Raw genomic sequence first — 19,566 nt, forward strand, 5'->3', positions numbered from 1 at the left:
CTTAAGGGATATTGTAAGAAATTCGAAAGATAAAATAAGTGAGGAATCTGAAAGTGTCGATATTGATTTCTCTTAAAATCGACTGATTAGAATTAATTGAGATGAGAGTTGGGATACTAAGGGAACGGAGGATTCAAGCTTAGCCAGCTACCTGGGGAGTGGTGCCTCTGAGTCAAGGAAATACAGAAGAAATCGATTTGGGGTGGAAATAACGAGCCCAATTTTAGATTTGTTGAATTTTAAATGCAGTACTCATATATCTTTCTCACTTTTCCAAAAAGGTCAGTGCAGTGGCTTTTTTGAGTCCTTTTACCATAGTTTAATTATGTGCCTTAAATGGGCATTTCCAAGCAGTGGGGGAAAAAAAATAAAATCTGTGTGAGATGTTTGCTGGCCCCAGGTGGGCCTTCCTGACCTCTGCATTTGCGTCAGACACTTGGCGTCTTGGAAGATGCACATTTGTCTAAGGCAAATGTCGAGTCAACCCTGATTCGAGATCTAAGAAACCGCGCGCCCTTTACCGCACGGCAGGGCGGTATTGGCCTCCTTTTCCTACCAATCTTGCTAACACTGCTTGAAGTGTAACGTAGCTTTCCTATTCCAAAGGTTTTGTATTATTTTACCAGGAGTTGGAAAAATGGACGGCGCCTATACTGTTTCTCCCTAAAGGAAAAGGATGATAATAACGGAGAAATTTAAAACATCTCCATCGCAAAACGCTTACAGTTCAGAAGGCATGAAGCATCACCAAGGATTTCCCCGCGGAAACTGCTTCTGCTGTCTACGAACACTGGTCGCAGCCCAGGAGCACAGCTCGTTCCCACTCCCAAAGCGCTAGGCTGGCGCGGTCGTCCCCTCATTTCCGTTACTTAGCAACGTCCCGGTAAATGGAGACAATGCCCTGTGAATCTACAACGCCTTGTGTATTAAGCATTTCTCCTTTCATTGCCCCCCATGGGGGTGGGGTGGGTATATTGTGTATTCTTTAGTAATGGATGGCTGCTGGCCGCGCCCAGCACGGTTGGTCCAGGACCTAACCCGCAAGCAAGGATGAAGATACCAAAGGCTCTGGTCCCCAAAGCCCGCGAGGACCACGGCCCTAAGACCCTGCCTTTACTCCTCATCTCCCTTCCCCCAGCCCCAGGGCGACGCGCGCTCCTAGTGGAGAGCGGGGCCAGACGGGGGGCGCGGGGCCGAGCCGCGGGCGCGCGGAGCTGAGCGCGGGGTCGGGAAGCCGGGCCGAGGGGCGAGCGGAGGGCGCGGAGCTCCGGTGCGGGAGCCCCGGTGACGCATCAGTGACGTCGACGGCGGCGGGCGGGATTTCCCGGCCCTTCCCGGGCGCCCGGCGAGACCCCGCCGTGGAGGGGGCGCGAAAAAACGTGGACGCGAAGAGGCCGGGGGCCGGGGGTCCGCGTTCTGCGGGGGCTGGGACTGGACGCGCTCACGGAACCCGGCCTGGGGTGCTGAGCAGACAGAGTGCTTGGTGTCCGAGTGACTGCACTCTCCAGCGGGGCCGGGGCTCGCCCCCTGCACGCCCGCCCGGCCTCACGTGGTCTTTCCCCCGCCCGGGCCGGGAGGCGTGGGGCGGGGCGGGGCCGATGACGCGGCGCGGAGACCCCGCGGGCGGAGGAGGGGCGGCGCGGGGCGCGCGTTTCCACCGCTAGCCGGTCAGTATCGAGGTGCGGGAGTCCCGGAGCGGAACCGGCGCCGGGCTTGAGGGGCGATGCCACTCGGTCTGGCCGCCCCCCGCGAGCACCGCCCCGGAGACAAAGCCCGCGCGTGAGCCGCGCCCTCGGCCCGGGTAAGTGGGCGCCCGCCGGCGGGTCGGTCGGGGCGTGTCGGTGGGGAACGGATGGTACAGCCCTTGCTCCTGTGAGCTCGGGACGAGCCGGAGACAAAAGGGAAACTCGGGCTGGACCGTCTCTGGAACTGGAGAGACTGGTCTGGTGCCTGCGTCGTCCTACAGCTGTCGGAGGAAGCTTGCGAAACGCACACCTGTGATAATCTTGGCCGCGCACGGCGAACCTGGCCCTCGCGGCGCCGGCACAGGTGGGTATCAGCGGCCCGGCGGGGGCTCCTCAAATCCGGGACCCTCCGCAAAGCCCTTGGGAAACCCGAGCGCAGGTTTGGACAGACAACTCGGAACGTTGAAGGGGTCTCCTGGGGATCGCGGTCGCCCCATTTGTCCGGCTTGAAGCAGAGGAAGCTCCTGGGGAGCCTGTTTCCGTAAGTAGGTCATGGCAGGGACGTCCCCCATTGAAGAAGTGGAAGGGCTAGTAGTGGCGGAAGAGATGGAGTGGCTAGTTGGTCATTTTATTGGGGGAAATTTCTTTGGGCCCGAAGAAGCCCTCTTGATTCCTCGTCACCGGGACACCTGCTTTGGGAGCAGTTCCGGCGGCGTCAGTGGACCATGGGGGCCCCTTATGGCGTCTGTCCTCCAGTCTGGTGCTGAAATGGGCTGCGCTCGCCGCGCGCAAACCAGCAGCGTTGGGGAGGCTTTGATTTACTGTTTTAAATTACCTTAGGAATAATAACAAGAAGATGGGATGGGGCGGCGGGCAGAGGTGTGACTGGAGAAGACTTCGTAATTTAAAAATAAGGAGGACTTGCTTATTTCTGTGTGTCTTGGGCTAGGATGCTCAGAAATGCAAAAATGTTAAAGTTTCATCAAGTGATAAAGTGGATCGTGGACACGCGTTCTCCCACCCTCTCCCCAGCTCCCCGCCGACACTGGTTTTCTTCTCTTTCTGTCGCCTCCCAGGACTGTAAAAGGCTGGCACGGGGCTGGCTGGTTCAGTCCGAGCGAAGGGCCTGCTGGGCTGCGCTGGTGTTTCCCATTAAAACGTGCCAGTCTTATCATCTGCTCATGAGCCCTCACGGGTGGTGCTTCCTTCTCATAGAAAATTCAGTGGCAGACACCTCAGAGAGGCAGGGAAGGGACTCGGGCTCTTTGGCTGGCTTCTTGATTCTTTGGGGAAATCCTTTTCCTGATTTTTGCATGGTGTGGGGGAAGGGAGGCACCCAGCTTCTGATCTGGCCCTGTTCCCTGCAGGAGGCTACTGTGGGAGCAACCAGGTGATAAATGGAAAGTCTGTTTCAGTCCTGAGAAACAAGACAGGGTACATTGTAAACTGGCAATTATTTTTGAAGTGTGAGGTTGGCTCAGTTATCAGCTGTGATGAGACATGGATACCGCACATCGTAACTAGTTCATGTAAATACAAGGTTTATTGTGGTGCTTCCCTAGTTAATGAGTAGCCTCATGTTGAGGTTATTGGGCTGAAATGACTATTTAGGACAACCAGCTTCCTGTTTTCTCCATCCACACATGGCTCAAATCCTCAGCCTCTTTAACACCCAGTTGCTCAGGGGAAGCCTCTGGAAGATGTTTGGCCAGCTGAGAGAAAAAGCACTGCAAAAGGGCCATTCCCAGTAATGCCGTGATTGGCCGGATAATTGCCTTTCGCATATTTCATGCAAGGCAGTGGTGGAGAAACAAGGAAAAAGCTTTTCCTTATATTCATTTTACAGTTTTTATAGCCAAAATGACAATCCATGGTGCCCCCCAAATCTTACTACATTCTTTGAAATGGTGAGAACTGGACACTGTCCTCTTGTTCCCCAGGTTCCCAGGAAGCAAGTGCCTGACAGCTGTCTCTGGAGGATGAGTTTGGGCTTAGGAGTGACTGTGTATGATGTCTCTCTCTCTCTCTCACAGACACACACACACACACACACACACACACACGCTGACTCACCACATAACTACTGCTTACTGAAGAACGCAGTCAAATGGCTGAGAAAAGACTGAAATCTACTAGACAGATCATTCTCATTTATTTATAGCCACATTTCACTGTCACATTTTTCTTACCTTGTCTCATTTTTGTTCTAGTTGAAGAAGGGAGACTACCTTATAATGCATTATGTGCTAGTAGATTGCCCTTTTTTCTTAATGGAATTTCAAAATGTCTTTAAGATATTACCTGATTTGTTCTCAGAACACCTTTATGAGAATTTACTAGTATCTAACCTTGCACATTTTCTCCATTTTTAATTTTTTTCCACTCTAGACATACTCAGACATCAAGAGGCTTAGTATTCAGGTAGAGAGATTGCTCAGTATTCTCAAACCAGAAACTGAAATTTAACTTCTTTCGTACACCAAAAATACTACCAAAAAATCCTTTCAACAATAACCAGCAAAGGAATTTTGATTGGAGGTCAAGAGAAGCTGAATGAGTGTGAGAAAAGAAAAACAGTGAAATCAATTATAGTATAGAAGTTAGCGTAATGCTACTGAAAGTTCTTGGAGCCTCCCTGATAGCTAAGTGGTAAAGAATCTGCCTGCCAATACAGGATACTCAGGTTCAATCTCTGGGTCGGGAAGATACCCTGGAGAAGGAAATGGCAACCCACTCCTGTATTCTTGCTTGGGAAATCCCGTGGACAGAGGAGCCTGGCAGGCTACAGTCCATGGGGTCTCAAAGAGTTAGTCATAACTTAGCAACTGAACAATAACTACTGAAAAGTCTTAAGTAGCTGGTTAAAGCCATATGAAGAATAAACCAAATATCTTTTTAAATGATCAGAAGTGAAGACGTGCAAATGAAGTTTGCATTTAGGGAAGAAAGTAGAAGCGAGAAGTACTGCTGGAAGAAAAGAAAATATTACACAGGAAAACAATGGGTCCTTAAAAAGAAATTATTCAACAAGCTAGCTGGAGCATTCCAAGTCACTTTAATTGTCCAGGAGCTTTTGTTAGGTCAGATGGCAGCTGGTGTGCAGTCTTCCTGGTGGAACTTGGCAAACCAGATGGCAAGTCCTGTGAGGCTGGGGGAGTGTGGGTGTATTGAAGATAAGATGCTTGAGGAATGGGTCCTGGGTGTCCAAGGAGAAGTGAGGAGTGTGGTCAAGCTAACGTATGCCCAAAGCCTTGATTTTCCCAGGTGTCTGTAGGTCGCCAGGGCCCCAACCTGGGAGGACCAGATGGCAGAGGGAGCATGGGGCAGCCGGGTGGAGGAAAGACCAGGCTTCCTCTGGGCCCATCATGTGGATGATCTCATTTAATCCTCACAGCGCACCCGCAAAGTTTCTCTTTGTTGTTGTTGTTCAGGCCGTGTCTGACTCTTTGCCACCCCATGGACTGCAGCATACCAGTCTTCCCTGTCCCTCACCATCTCCCGGAGTTTGCCCCAAGTTCTTGTCCATTGAATCAGTGATGCCATCCAACCATCTCATCCTCTGTGTCCTCTTCTCCTTCTACCTTCAGTGTTTCCCAGCATCAGGGTCTTTTCCAGTGAGTCAGCTGTTCACATCAGGTGTCCAAAGTATTGGAGCTTGAGCTTCAGCATCAGTCCTTCCAATGAATTCAGGGTTGATCTCCTTTAGGATGGACTGGCTGGATCTCCTTGCTGTCCAAGGGACTCTCAAGAGTCTTCTCTCCAGCACCACAGTTTGAAAGCATCACTTCTTCGGCGCTCAGCATCTTTACGGTCCAGCTCTCACATCCGTACATGACTACTGGAGAGGCTTTGACTATGTGGACCTCTGCCAACAAAGTGATGTCTTTGCTTTTTAATACACTATCTAGGTTTGTCTTCTAATTTCAGGTTAAAGGTTTCTCTTTAGCCAAAACAACAACAGCGATGTGCCCTTAGTGTCCTTTTTATCCAGGAATATTCTGGCAGGCTTTTTGTGGGTGATGGTGACTTTTTAAACTCACCAAGGAAGTGCATATACCAATCTCTGTGGTGTACATGCACGCGTGTACTCAGTCAGGTCAGATCTTTGCAACTCTGTAACCTACCAGGTTTCTCTGTCCATGGAATTCTCCAGGCAAGAATACTGGAGTGGATTGCCATTTCCTTCTCCAGGAGATCTTTCTTCCAAAGGATTGATACTTTTGAACTGTGGTATTAGAGAAGACTCTTGGGAGTCCCATGGACTGCAAGATCAAACCAGTCAATCCTAAAGGAAATCAGTCCTGAATATTCATTGGAACGACTGAAGTTGAAGCTGCAGTACTTTGGCCACCTGATGCAAAGAACTGACTCATGAGGGAAAGATTGAGGACAAGAAGAGACAGGGATGAGAGAGGATGAGATGGTTGGATGGCATCACCGACTCGATGGACATGAGTTTGAGCAATCTCTGGGAGTTAATAATGGACAGGGAAGCCTGATGTGCTGTGGTCCATGGGGTCACAAAGAGTCAGACATGACTGAGCGACTGAACTGAATGGGGCTTGTGCTGTGAGGCTGAAGAAGTAGATAGAAGAGACAGATGATAGAAGTAATGCTTCAGACATCCCTCTGGGGCCCACGTTATTCTCTCTGCCCCATCAAAGGCAGCACAACGCGGAGCAATAGCCCTCAATCCAGTAACTGGCAGGAACCGTGCTTTCTGCACTTCTCGTTAGTCCCCGTGCCGCCTGCTGGCACTCGTGTCTAACTGTCAGTTGTGGGGCCTTGTCTTCAACCCCTCCCCAGGGTCACCACCAAAGGCAAAGGAGCAGGGCCATGGCAGTAGGAAGAAGGAAAACATTTTAAATTGGTTCCAAAATTCTTATTACAACACCTTTACAGCCACAGCGAAAAGGCGTTAATGTGAAAAATACATGTGCCCTCTGTAGCTCCCGAATTCAGCTGTGTTTACTTCTTCCAGTGCTTCATCACACACATATGCAAAATCAGGAGATGTTTGCCAGAGCAATATGTGAGTATAAAGATTCAAGTAGGAGAACTGGAATCAGAAAACAGGAAGCAAGGATGAATGGGAGTATTGAGAAGGATAGAAAGCAAGTAAGGAAGTTGCTGAGGGCAGTTTATTACCGGTAGGTTCTTTTCCATGATGGCCCCTCAGCCTCTGTGACTCAAGTCTGGACACTGTTGAGGGGCAAAGACCAGGTGACAGACAGTGGGTGATGTCAGGACCCTCCCATCCTGGAGGGGCGTCCTTTTTATCTGTGGATCCCACTCAGTGGCCTCCACCCTCCCATCTTATCTGTATGAGGGTCCAGGCATACCCAAGAATTGGTGTCCTCTGGAGTGTTTTCTCAGGACGGCCATCTGTCCTGTTGCTCTGGAGCACCTGCTATGTATACCTTTTATGGAGATGTAGGAGAGGGGAAAAACTTTACATGCTATGTATACCTTTTATGGGAATGTAGGAGAGGGGAAAAACTTTTTCTCTTCCCTCTTACGTTCTGTACGTGGGGCCTGCAAATTAAACTGACGACAGGTGAAAATAACAGGAAAATAGAGCTAGATTAATAGGGGGAAAGGTTTATTATGCATGTACACAGGCCCTTTGCAGGAAAGGAGAGAAACCCAAAGAATACACTTCAGAGCCTGTATACCCTTTTAACAAAGGGAGGTGAATTGTGGGAAAATGACAAAGCGGGTGAGGGTGGGGTTTGAGCTTCTAGGGGTGGTAAATTTTGGGTGGGTATATGTGTGGCAAAAGTTAATGACAGATAAGGGTTATTTTAGTGAGGTCTACTTGTGTAGGCCCATCTTGGTGATGTCTTTCTTCAGTAATACTGGTTGTTTTCCTTCTCCTGGGTGATGGGAGTGTGGAAACACCTTCACAAAAAGAAATTTATGTCCTGGTTTTAGGTAGAAAGGGGGGGAGGCCAGAGAGTTCCTCCTGCATGCTGCTGCCTTTAGCTCAAAATAATCCTTATACCAAGGTGGCACCATCTGGGGATGGTATATTCTGATCCCAGGCTGCCCAGGTGGCTCAGTGATAAAGAATTCACCTGCCAATGCAGGAGACTTGGGTTCCATCCTTAGGCCAGGAAGATCCCTTGGAGGAGGGCACGGCAACACACTCCAGTATTCTTGCCTGGAGAATGCCATGGACAGAGGAGCCTGGTGGGCTACAGTCCATGGCGTCACAAAAGAGTCAGACACAACTGAGCGACTAAAGAACAATAACATTCTGATCTGCCTCAGAATTTCTAGCAGAACCTTTCCTTAGCAAAGTCTGAAGCCCATAGCCAGTGTAGCATCCTAAACCAGCATGACTAACCTCTCTTTGCTTTTAGTTTCTGTTCATCAGTCTTGGGAAAAACCTGTTTGCTCTGTGCCCCAGTTGATTGTACTTATAACCCGGGGGTTCCAGTGGTCGGTAGATGCTCATTTAGCCCCTGACACCTGTGGGGCCATGCAAACGAAGGAGGGTCGTGTCCTGGTTAAGGAGACGGATTACTGAAGTGTGTCCTTGTATGTTTGATATGGAAGCAAATGTTGCAGAGATGTAAAAACAGTCAGGCTTCCGGAGTTTTAATGGCTCTGTGGCCAGGAAAGGCTGATGGAACTTGAGTGGAGATTGCCAAAGCATTGAACCTCAAGGGAAATAACAGAGGGAAGCTGACAGTGACATCAGCCACCAGATTCTTTCTAGAACTAGGTGAGGTGCAGATACATAAACCGGCCTTCGTTAGCCTCCTGTATTTTCTTCTGCAGCTGAATTTTATCTGACAGGACAGGATCACCGGAGTCTTCTGCTGACTTGGACTTTGGGTTCCCGGGTGACCCTACCACCCCAGCCGTGTCTCTGAGGGGCTTCACCTCATCTCCTTTGCAGTTGGGGTTTGATATTTCAGCTGCATTCTTCTCCACCTGGTTGGTCTTGTCGAGTTGTGCCTGTTTCTGGCTGTTTCCCACGGACCTTTCTGTGCTTCGTCCATCCACGTGCAGTGTGTGTGACCACAGCTGTGTCTCTACACCCTTAGACCTGTTAAGAGGAGATCGGACAAAAGCACTGTGTGTCCTGTCCAGGCCCCAGGTCCACTGTGCTCTCCTCGGGGTCACACATCTCTGAACTCCCCAGCTTCTCTCCTTGTGCTGAAAGCTGTTTTAGTGAACAGTGTCTGAAATAAGTTGATTGTTGGCCTGGACCCAGACACATTTTCTTGGTCAGGGGATTTGTCCCCACGGAGTCTGCCGATCCTCACTGTGACCAGCCTTCCTAGGGAGGCCGGCCTTTCTCTGCTTTTCCTGAGCTTTATGGCTGAAAACTACATTCATCCAGATTGCTGGACACCAGAAAAGGACTTTCACAATGCATATATTTTGCTGAAAGTGGTAGATGTGTGGCTGATAGACTGTATGTAAACCATACATTTTTTTTTTCCCACTGGAGGGAACTCTTTAAAAATGTGGCCTTTTTCTTCCGATTTTATTTTATGTTTTATTGAAGCATAGTTGATTTGCAATATTGTGTCAATTTCTGCTGTGCAGCAAAGTGACTCAATTGTACATATACGTATATATATATATTCTTTTTCATATTCTTTTCCATTATAGTTTTTCTTAGGATATTGAATATAGTTCCCTGTGCTACACAGTAAGACCTTGTTCATAAATCATACATTTTCAAGATGTTCATTTACTGAGGACTTCCTAGTGGTCCAGTGGCTACAACTCCACACGCCCAATGCAGTGGGCCTGGGGTTCGATCCCTGGTCAGGAAACTAGATCCCACACGCCACGACTAAAGATAATGCGTGCCGCAACTAAGACTGGTACAGCCAAATAAATAGACAAATACTTTTTTTAAAAAAATGATGTTCATTTACTGAATGTGGGGCAAGCAGTTGAGTTCATGCACTAGGTATTCTGGGCACAAGCAATTTAAAGATGAATAAGACATGTCCTTCAAAGAACTCATAATCTAGAGGGAAATACGTGTGTGTAAACAGCTCACCCACCCCAGGTTAACACTCTGACGGCCGCATTTAAAGTGCTGTGGGAGCAGTGAAGCTGGGAGCATCGCTTCTCCCAGGGAGTGGCGGGCGCAGCAAGAACCTGACAGCAAGCTTAGCTCTTAAACTGGCCCTGGAAAGCTGAGTCAGAGTTTTCAATCCAGACAAAGGAGAAGGGGCTTTCTAAGCAAGAGGGGCCAGGCTGTGTGAAGGCTCAGAGTCAGGAAAGTACAGCAAGGAGCAGGGAGCAGGCAGAGCAGAGCCAGGGGATGAAGACTCATGAGTGGCAGGTGGAAGCGTGTTCTCTGGAGGAGCGGGCCCCGGGGCAGGTGTTCAGCAGATGCAGGATTTAGCAGGGCCCAGCCCTGGTGCTCTGCGCCTGCTGGGAGGAGTGAGTAGGAGATGGAGGGCAGGGAGAGCTGCCCTCCAGGGGAGCAGAAGTCTGGCTGCAGATGGAACCACAGCCACTGGTACCCAGGTGGTAACAGGTGGTGGGTGAGACTGCCCACCTGGAGGGTAGAAGGGAAACCAAGTAGTGAGGCTTCAGAGAACAGATGCAAAGTTTGGGACAAAACAAAAGCGATTCTATAGAATACATGCTGTTTCTACTGCAAGTTCTCTTATCCCTTAGAAGGGACCCACCCCGCTGCCCAGCAGTCCCTGAGCCTGCTCAGCCCGCCCCTCTTCGAAGCCACAGCAAACCACCACCACCCCGCTTCCCTGGATGACTCATTCTCTCTGCCGTTGGAGCAGTTGCAGCCCTGCTCCTTGTTTACGATTCCTTGGTCCCCCTGATGTGGCGGGTTTGATCCGAGGCTGCTCACGCCACCTCTCACCACTCGCTGACGTCGGGGATGACGGTTTATTAGCCTTCAATGAGAATGTGTCTCTCCCCAAGGGTGAGTCTCTGTTTTCTGTGTTTCCAGAACCTCCTGGTCACCCTCTATTCACCCCCAAGCTCTGGTGGCCCCTGGCCAGGCTTCACGGTAACCATGGCAACTCACCTAAGCCGCCCACAGATTGGCCCAGGGCCCGGGTCCAGCCTGGGCTCCCTCTGGTTTTCATTGTGAAACGTGCCCCTAGTGGGGCTTCTCTCTCTCTCTCTTTTTCACAGTCCTCACTATCTGTTCTGCTGATTTTTCCTCACTGCGTGTTCCAAGTGTGAGGAATGCAGAGTGGAAGAGGCAGGCAGTGGAGGGGAGGGTCAACAGTTGTGGCTCCTAGACTCTACAGCACAGGCTTAGTTGCTCTGTGGCATGTGGGATCTTCCCAGATCAGGGATCGAACCCATGTCTCCTGCATTGGCAGGTGGATTCTTTACCACTGAGCCACCAGGGAAGCCCCCAGGATTGTCTTTTGAGTTTTACAAACCTCTGATGGTCTCTGTGGGTCCTCTTCCTTGCGTCTGATCACCCCCAGCTTGCCCAAGCATCCCAGAGGCCCATTTCCCAGGCTGGTCTCTCCCACTTCCCCCACCCCACCCCCGGAGCCAGGAGATGTAACTCCCAGCAAACACCACCTGCAGGAGCTCAGGTTTTCCGGAAACTCGAGGATGCCTGCATGCACCAGTTTCACGAGATAGCCTCCTCGATGGGGAAATCAGCTACTCACCCTGAAGACCTGCTCCAGCACAGTGCATACTTGACCTTAGAACACAGACATCCCCTCCCAACTCCCTTCCCGCAGCGAGCAGCACCCCATGGTCCTGAGCACCCTGCAGGTGGCGCCCTTGTTTGCTCTGGAGTCAGGAAGCACCCTTGGTTATTGATGAGACACGCGAAGGTTGCTGCATGCCTGGTCTCCCAGTGCGACGAGGAAGGTCTGCTTCTCAGTGCTGACCGCTCTCCTTACACACGCCCCCCAGGCCCCTGGGTTGTCTTGTCCTGCTCACCTCCTCTCTCAACACAGGGGTCCAGAGACAGGTCAGTCCCGGCCTTCCTCTGCTCCCTTTCTAGGTGCCTTTGGGGTCCCCTCAGATGAGAGGGGCTTCCCAGGCGGGGCAGCGATAATCAATCTGCCTGTCAATGCAGGAGACCAAGGTTTGCTCTCTAGGTCAGGAAGATCCCCTGGAGTAGGAAATGGCAACCCACTTCAGTATTCTTGCTGGAGAGTCCATGGACACAGGAGCCTGATGGACTACAGTCAGCGGGGTTGCAAGAGTCGGACATGATGGAAGGACTGAGCACATAGATGAGAGACTCCCTAGTACAGTTCAAATGGTTGGCACCCAAAACTCCTTTCTGAGGAGGGCTTTCAGAATCTACTTTCAAGTGAAAAGCAAAACACCTCTCTTTCTCTTCTCGCCTTAATAATCCTAGCTCCCGAGCAGGCATTGCGGATGCCTCTGGCCGACTGAGACGGCTTAAGTACAGGGAAGCAGAATCCCTGCAGATGGTGACTGCAGCCATGAAATTAAAAGACTCTTGCTTCTTGGAAGAAAGGCTATGACCAACCTAGACAGCATATTAAAAACCAAAGATGTCACTTTACCGACAAGGTCCGTCTAGTCAAAGCTATGGTTTTTCCAGGAGTCATGTATGGATGTGAGAGTTGCACTGTAAAGAAAGCGGAGCTCCAAAGAACTGATGCTTTTGAACTGTGGTGTTGGAGAAGACTCTTGAGAGTCCCTTGAACAGCAAGGAGATCCAACCAGTCAATTCTAAAGGAAATCAGTCCTGAATATTCATTGGAAGGACTGATGCTGAAGCTCCAGTACTTTGGCCACCTGATGCGAAGAACTGACACATTGGAAAAGACCCTGATGCTGGGAAAGATTGAAGGCAGGAGGAAAAGTGGACGATAGAGGATGAGATGGTTGGATGGCATCACTGACTCAATGGACGTGAGTTTGAGCAAGCTCAAGAGTTGGTGATGGACAGGGAGGCCTGGCGTGCTGCAGTCCATGGGGTTGCAAAGAGTCAGACATAGCTGAACAACTGAACTGAACAGGGAAGCATGGAAATAAAGCACAGACGAAGTGTCAGAATATTCTCCTTCTACACCCTAGTCTGGACTCGCCTGTTTAGGGAAAGGAAGGACCCTCAGGGTCCCTGAGATGGAAGTGAAAGGAAAGATCCCTAGCTATTACCCGAGCAGTGTAGTGAGGCCAGATAATCAACCACTGACTGGCTGGTTAAAGGAAGTTAAGGGACTTAAGTTACCACCCCTCTGCCAGCCTGCAGCTTCCTCAGGGTGGTACCTAGAATTACTGCAAGAGTTCTCTAAATTCGCATCTCCACCGGGAATCCTGTAGACTGAACACAGGATGCTGTGCTTTTGAATTGTTGCTGTTGTGTCCGACTCTTTGCAACCTGATGGACTACAGCATGCCAGGCTTCCCTGTCCTTCACTGTCTTCCAGAGTTTGCTCAAACTCATTTTCATTGAATCGATGATGCCATCCAACCATCTCATCCTGTCGCCCCGTTCTCCTCCTGTCCTCAATCTTCTCCAGCATCAGAGTTTTTCCAGTGAGTCAACTCTTTGCTTCAGGTAGCCAAAGTATTGGAGCTTCAGCATCAGTTCTTCCAATGAATGATCAGGGTTGATTCCTTTAGGATTGACTGGTTTGATCTCCTTGCAGTTTAAGAACTGTCAAGAATCTTCTCTAGCACCACAGTTTGAAAGGATCAATTCTTTGGCACTCTGCCTTCTTTATGGTCCAACTTTCACATCTGTATATGACTACTGGAAAAACATAGGTTTGTCTATATGGATGTGATGTCTCTGCTTTTTAATGTTCTGTCTAGGTTTGTCATAGCTTTTCTTCCAAGGAGCAAGCGTCTTTTAATTTCATGGCTGCAGTCACCATCCACAGTGATTTTGGAACCCAAGAATGTAGAATCTGTCACTGTTTCCACTTTTTCTCCATCTATTTGCTGTGAGGTGATGGGACCAGATGCCATGACCTTAGTTCTTGAATGTTGAGTTTTAAGCCAGCTTTTCACTCTCCTCCTTCATTCTCATCAAGAGGCCCCTTAGTTCCTCTTTGATTTGTGCCATTAGAATATTATCTGCATATCTGAGATAGTTGATATTTCCCCCAGCAATCTTGTTTCCAGCTTGTGATTGATCCAGCCTGGAATTTCACATGATTTACTCTGCATGTAAGTTAAATAAGCAGGATAATAATATACAGCCTTGATGTACTCCTTTCCCAATTTTGAACCAGTCTCTTGTTCCATGTCTGGTTTTAACTGTTGCTTCTTGACTTGCATATAGGTTTCTCAGGAGACTGGTAAAGTGGTTTGGTATTCCCATCTCTAAGAATTTTCCGGAGTTTGTTGTGATCCACACAGTCAAAGGCTTTAGCATAGTCCGTGAAGCAGAAATAGACATTTTTCTGGAATTCCTTTGCTTTTTCTATCACCCAGTGGATGTTGGCAATTTGATCTCTGGTTCTGCCTTTTCTAAATCCAGCTTGAACATCTGGAAGTTCTCAGTCCACCTACTGTCAAAGCCTAACTTGAAGTATTTTTGGCATTGCTTTTCTTTGAGATTAGAATGAAAACTGACCTTTCCAGTCCTGTGGTCACTGCTGAGTTTTCCAAATTGTCTGGCATATTGAGTGCAACACTTTAACAGCATCATCTTATAGGATTTGAAATAGCTCAGCTGGAATTCCATCACCTCCACTAGCTTTGTTCATAGTGATGCTTCCTGCACAGTGATAAGGTAACAATGAATCTCAGTCTATTACTGAGTTCTTTAGATCATTTTATATCTCCTGAGTCAGTGGTTATCAAAAGTACTGACATAAAGGGGACTTCCCTGGTGGTCCAGGGAGACTCTGCACTCCCAATACAGGAGACCTCGGTCAGGGAACTAGACCTGGCATGCTGCCACTGAAGATCCCGCCTGCCACAACTAAGACCTTATGCAGCCAAGTATATAAATGAATAAGTACTGCTATAAAGGGAGCTGCATTTTTCATTACTAGTATTGTTTTGGAAGGGACCCGTATGCTTAAACTACTGAAACCAGGGTTTGTGAAATCCCTTCCGTTTCTAACACTCTGGTTCATTAACAGTGTCTTCTTAAGGTAAACGTTCTAAATATGCAGGAATTCCCTGGTGGCTCAGACAGTTAGGAATCTCCCTGCAGTGCAGGAGACCGGGTTCGATCCCTGGGTTGGGAAGATCCCTGCAGAAGAGAACAGCTGCCGACTCCGGTTTTCTTGCCTGGCGAGTCCTGTGGAGAAATATCTTTGCTGTCGACGTTTTCCTCATTGCTTTCCTGCATCAGCCTCTGGCCTCAGAGCAGGAAGACTCTCTAAGCAGCTTTCCTTTCTTCCACAGGCAGTGAGTGCAGACCCTCAGGGGAGGGGTCTTCCCCAGGTAGGTGTAGAGGGCAGTTCTGAACCTGGCTGTTGATCCCTCACCCTCCCTGGCCAAGTGGGAACTAGTTATCGATCAGTGGGGTGAACTGCGCCATCACACAGGGACCCCACCTCCCCACCCCTCTCTGCTTTGGAGTCTCCTCCCATCCCCAGGTGAGCCTTTGTTTGAGCAGAGCTTCATTTTATCTGCTTATCAGATTAGGGTACTGTTTTTTTTTTTAACTTTTTATTCTGTATTGGGGCTTGCCAGGTGGTGCTAGTGATAAAGAACCCGCCTGCCAGTGCAGGAGACATAAGAGACGTGGGTTCGATCCCTGGGTCAGGAAGATCTCCTGAAAAAGGAAATGGCAACACGCTTCAGTATTCTTGCCTGGAGAATCCCATGGGCACAGGGGCCTGGGCGGGCTATGGCCCATAGGACTGAGAAGAGTCAGACGCAACTGAAGTGACTTAACATGCATGTAATAGCCAATCAACAGTGTGATGGTTTCAGGTGAATAGCGAAGGAGAGATTGGGGGGAGTCCCTTGTATGGCCAAGTCCCTAGCTGTTCACAGGACATTGGTCTTTGCATCCTTCTCTATTTACTTACAGAGATTTTGTATGTGAGCTGGACCACTTGTATCATTTCCTTACTTTAAAAAAAAATGTCTTTATTGAGCTTGTTACAATATTGCTTCTGCTTTATGCTTTTTAATTTTTTGGCTGTAAGGCATGTGGGATGTTAGTTCCCTGACCAGGGATTGAACCCACACCCCCTGCATTGGAAGAGGAAGTCTTAACTGCTGGATCACCAGGGAGGTCCCCATTTTCTTGCTTTTTATAGTCTTTTCTCAGTTGGACTTTTCCCATCTCAAATGCCTCTTCACAACAGCCAGTTGACTTCTGATTAAAAGGAGAAATAGCCAGAGCCAGCCTCCCCGGCCCACTGTCTTACTCAGACATGGCTCAGAGCGTTCCCAGTATGGTCCAGCCATTTGGTACAGGAGGAGCTTTTTCTCCTCCAGTGCTTCATGTAGGGAAGCTGGCACAGGTCAGATCAGCTCAGCATCTCCCGGGGGCTGTGGCTCCTTTGGCTGCTGGGAACAGAGAATTTATCTCTGCTTGCCTCCAGCCCCAGCCCTGCCGATTGCCACCACTTCCTTTCCTTGAGGACTACTCTCCACAAACAACTGCTTTTACTGGGATCTTCAGCAGGGTGTTGATACATTAAAGAAAAACTCAGGTCAGACTCTTTTTTCTTGGAAAATACCCAGATTATTTTCAGGCTTTTTAAATGTGACCTGTTTTTTTTTTTTTTTCTTCCACTGCTGATAACATTTTCTCCTCCATGCATAGTTCACTTGAGCCCCACAAAACATTCTGTCTGCAAAGTATGAGTAACTACCTTGGAGAAATCCCGTTAATGCACGTGACAAAGGATTGGCCCTGTTAGTCGGTGTCAGTTCTTCCTTCCTTCCTAAAAAAATTATTATTTTTTAAATTTTGGTTGTGCTGGGTCTTTGTTGCAGCGCATGGATTTCCCTAGTTGTTGCACACAAGCTTTGCTGCCTCAGAGATAATGTAGGATCTTAGTTCCCCAACCAGGGATTGAACCTGCGTCCCCTGCTTTGGAAGGTTGAGTCTTAACCACTGGACCACCAAGGAAGCCCCTTTCCATCCTCTTTATAAAGACAGCTGACTTTGAGTTGTCATTTGGTCTTACAAATTCTCTTCTTCTAGAAGGAAAATTGCATTACTGTGTTTTTCTTTTTCTTTCAAGATCAAGACGTGAAGTTGTTGTTGTTTAATCACTAAGTCATGTCCGACTCTTTGTGACCCCATAGATGGTAGCCCACAGATCCCTCTGTCCATAGAATTTTCCAGGCAAGAATACTGGAGTGGGTTGCCAGTTCCTCCTGCAGGGGATCTTCCTGACCCAGGGATCGAACCCACGTGTCTTGCATCTCCTGCATTGGCAGGAGGATTCTTTACCACTGCACCATCTGGGAAGCCCAGTTTGCATCTACTAACTCTAAACTCAGTCCACCCTACCCCTTCTCTCCCTTTCCCTTGGCAGCTACAAGTCTCTCTGTCTGTGAACTTTATTTTTTGTGGATAGGTTCATCTGTGTCAAATGTCATATTCCACATATAAGTGATATCATATGGTATTTGTCTTTCTCTTTTGACTTCACTTAGTGTGATAATCTCTAGTTGCATCCGTGTTGTTGCAAATGGCATTATTTTGTTCTTTTTATGGTTTAGTAGTAGTCCATTTTCTATATGTAGCACATCTTCTTTATCCATTCATCTGTCAGTGGACATTTAGACTGCTTCCATGGCTTGGCTATTATAAATAGTGCTAACTACGAACAATGGGCATAGGAGTGCACTTATCTTTTTGAGTTAGTGTTTTGAGGAACCTCCATACTGTTCTCCATAGTAGCTGCACCAACTTACCGGCAATGTAGAGGGTTCCCTTTTGTCTACACCCTCTCCAGCCTTTGTGTTTTTGTAGACTTTAATGATGGCCATTTTGACCAATGTGTAGTCATGCCTCATTGTAGCTTTGATTTGCATTTCTCTAATGATTAGCAATGTTGAGCAGCTTTTCATGTGCCCATTGACCATCTGTAAGACATGGAAGAGTCTTAAATGCATATTACCAAGTAAAACAAGCCAATCTGAAAAGGTCATATACTGTATGATTCCAACTATTTGACATTCTGGAAAAGACAACGTTATGGAGACAATAAAAAGACAAGTGGTTGCCAGGGACTGCCAGAACGCTGAGGATTTCTTTTTTAACTGACTTTTTTAAGAGCAGTTTTAGGTTCACAGCAGAACTGAGCACAAGGTACAGAGTTCCCAGGGACTCCCCCTCGCACGTGTGTACAGCCTCCCCGCTATCAGCGTCCTCAACAAATCAGGCACAGCTACAGTTATAAACAGACACTGACACACATCATCACCCAACGCCCACAGTTGACATCTGGGTTTATTCTTGGTTTCGTACATTCCATGGGTTTGGACAAATTCTCGGAAGAGTTTTTTGGCGGTGAGACTATTCTGTTAGATTCTGTGATTGTGGATACATGTCATTATACATGTGCCGCTCCCCTGTGAGGAGCTGCTTTCAAGGCCAGTTCTTCCCTAGGTTCAAGAGAGCCACCAGTGTGTTACGGGTTTTCCCAAGAGCCACAGTTTACTCTCTGTCCTCGTCTCTGGTGTTCAAGAGCCAGTTTGTAAATAGCACCCTTGACCAAGACTAATAGCAGGTTGCTAAAGGTGAGACGGAACAGTGATGGAGCCGAAGATAACAAAGAAATCTTATTTGATCTGTTTTACTCCTAAACTCTCATAGGAAACTAATAATACTGGAAATAATTGACATACGCACACACACACTCACAATATAGAGTAAAATATTGATGCTTTCTAACAAAATCATCTTATTTTTTTTGAAAAGATGAATTCTCCAGAAATGTGAAAATGAATGGTTTGCCCTAAGAATGCCTACAGAAAATTTGTTCTTCTTAAATAATGCTAGGAGCAGACATATGAGAGCATTTATCCTTTTCTCAATCAAGAATTACATGGAAAACTCGAAAGTATCATCTTCTGTCAGCCACTTTCCATTTTGGAAAGGAGCTTTTCTGTTGAAATAATGTCGTGTCAAAGTGGGGTGCGACACAGTCTGACCTACACCAGGCTCTTTCTAAAGGCTTACCTGGGCCCCGTGACCCTGTTCTCCTGTCTGACGTCTCCCTGTTAGAATGGGGATGTCTGTCTTATGCCTGTCACTGTGGTATTTTGGAAGCAGATAACTTGTCTGATTTCACAGGTTCACAGCTGGAGAGGCATTTTTTTCTTCCAGATGAATCACAACTCTCAAGTTCTTACCCACACTTGATTTAGATGACATTTAGATGAGAGTTTGGACTTCAAGTCGATGCTGAAATAGATTAAGACTTTTGGCCTGTTGGGATGGGATGAATTTATTTTCTTGTAGGAAGGACATGAGTTTGGGGGGACCCAGAGGGTAAAGGGTAATGAGCGGAATTGTGTGCCACACGAAATTCAGAATGACTTTGTTTGGAGATAGGCTTTTAAAGAGCTAATTAATGGGGTCATGTGGTGTCTTTATAAAAAGAAGTTAGGACACCGTCACACACCGAGCAAAGACCGTTTGAGGCCACAGCGAGAAGGCAGCCACCTGCGGGCCACGGAGAGGGTCCTCAGAAGAAACCAGCCCTGCCTGGAGACCCTAAGCCAAAGCCCAGTTTCTTGTCTTTTCCAGCCTCTAGAGGCTACATGTCTTCCTTGAGGTCCCCCTCCCATCTTCAGAGCCAGCCAGCGGTTGCAGCATCTTCAGATTTCCGGCTGTGACACCAACCCTCCCGCCTCCTTCAGCATCTCAGCATCATGGTCCAGCTTAAGCAGCTCGGACATGTAACCCAGCAGGCAGAAAAGAGGTGACTTCATGCTCTGTGAGGGCTGATGTAAAACTGTGCTTAGTCATTCAGTCGAGTCCGAC

At 48.2% G+C, this 19,566-nt stretch overlaps 1 protein-coding gene across 1 annotated transcript in view; it reads left to right on the forward strand.

The window, feature by feature from the left end:
- The first annotated feature begins 1,525 nt into the window (after nucleotides 1-1,525).
- Nucleotides 1,526-19,566, forward strand: part of GNG4 (G protein subunit gamma 4) — a 77,504-nt gene continuing 59,463 nt past the window's right edge. The window contains exon 1 of the mRNA XM_070364430.1: nucleotides 1,526-1,801. The gene's annotated coding sequence lies outside the window, so the exon portion shown is untranslated. The remainder of the gene's footprint in view (nucleotides 1,802-19,566) is intronic.

Source organism: Bos mutus, chromosome 28 (assembly GCF_027580195.1).
Source record: "Bos mutus isolate GX-2022 chromosome 28, NWIPB_WYAK_1.1, whole genome shotgun sequence".
NCBI classification, from domain to species: Eukaryota; Metazoa; Chordata; class Mammalia; order Artiodactyla; family Bovidae; genus Bos; species Bos mutus.